Below are 1538 nucleotides of genomic sequence, written 5' to 3'. Positions count from 1 at the left end.
CTTCCTATTGTTTTTTAATCTCTCTTTATTTTCTCCCAGGTCCTTAGTATTTCATCCTTCTGCTGACTTTAGGTTTTGTTTGTTCTTCTTTTTCTAATTGTTTTAGGTAGCACTTTGGCTTCCCTGATAGCTCAGTTGGTAAAGAATCCACTTGCAATGCACGAGACCCTGGTTCGATTACTGGGTCTGGAAGATCCCCTGGAGAAGGGATAGGCTACCCACTCCAGTATTATTGGGCTTCCCTGTATGGCTCAGTTGGTGAAGAGTCTGCCTGCAATGCTGGAGACCTGGGTTTGATCCATGGGTTGGGAAGATCCCCTGGAGAAGGGAAAGGTTACCCACTCCAGTATTCTGGCCTAGAGAATTCCACAGACTGTATAGTCCATGGTGTCACAAAGAGTTGGACACAATGGAGCAACTTTCACTTTAAGTCATTTATTTGAAAGTTTTTTTGTTTGTTTTTTTGAGGAAGGCTTGTATCTTCCCTCTAAGAACTTCTCATTGCATCTCATAGATTTTGTATGGTTGTATTTTCACTATTGTTTGTCTCAAGGTATTATTTTTTTTAACTTTTTATTTTCTATTGGCCTATAGCTGATTAACAATGTTGTGATAGTTTCAGATGAACAGCAAAGGGTCTCAGCCCTACATATACATGTATCCATTCTCCCCCAAACTCCCCTCCCATCCAGGCAGCCGCATAATACTGAGCAGAGTTCTATGTGCTATACAGCACAACCTTGTTGGTTATCCAGTTTAAATATAGCAGTGTGTACATGTCCATACCAAACTCCCTAACTATCTCTTCCCCTGTCCTTCCCCCCGGGCAATCGTAAGTTCATTTTCTAAGTGTGGGTTTCAGGGTTTTCTTTAATTTCCTTCTTGATTTCCTCATTGATCCATTTGTTTGTTGTTTTTTTTTAACAGCATGTTGTTTAGTCTTCATATAATCATTTCTTTCCCCTTGGTTGATTTCTAGTTTCATGCCATCGTGGTCAGAGAAGATGCTTAAAATAATTTTTGTACTTTTAAATTTCTTGACATTACTTTTATGCCCTAGTATGTGGTCAATCCTAGAGAAGGTTTCATGTGCAGTTGAAAGGATTGTGTATTTTTTTTTTAATGTAAAGTCCTGAAAATGTCAGTTGAGTCTAACTGTTCTACTGTATCATTTAGTATCTCTATTGCCTTATTGATTTTCTGTCTAGAAGATATGTCCATTGGTGTGAATGGGTTGTTAAGGTCTCCTACTGTTACTGTATTCCTATCCATTTCTCCTTTTATATCTGTTGGTTTTCATTTTATGTATTTGAGTGGTTCTGTATTAGGTGCAGGGCTTCCCAGTTGGCTTGTGTTAGAGAATCTACCTGCAATGCAGGAAACCCAGGTTGATTCCTGGTTTGGAAATATTCCCTGGAGAAGGGAATGGCTACCCACTTCAGTATTCCTGCCTAGAGAATCCCATGGACAGAGAAGCCTAGTGGGCTACAGTCCATGGGGTTGGAAGGAATGAGAACGACAGAGCATGCACACATGCA

The sequence above is a fragment of the Dama dama genome, chromosome 24, assembly GCF_033118175.1.
Source record: "Dama dama isolate Ldn47 chromosome 24, ASM3311817v1, whole genome shotgun sequence".
NCBI lineage: Eukaryota > Metazoa > Chordata > Mammalia > Artiodactyla > Cervidae > Dama > Dama dama.
This window is presented reverse-complemented; position numbering follows the sequence as displayed.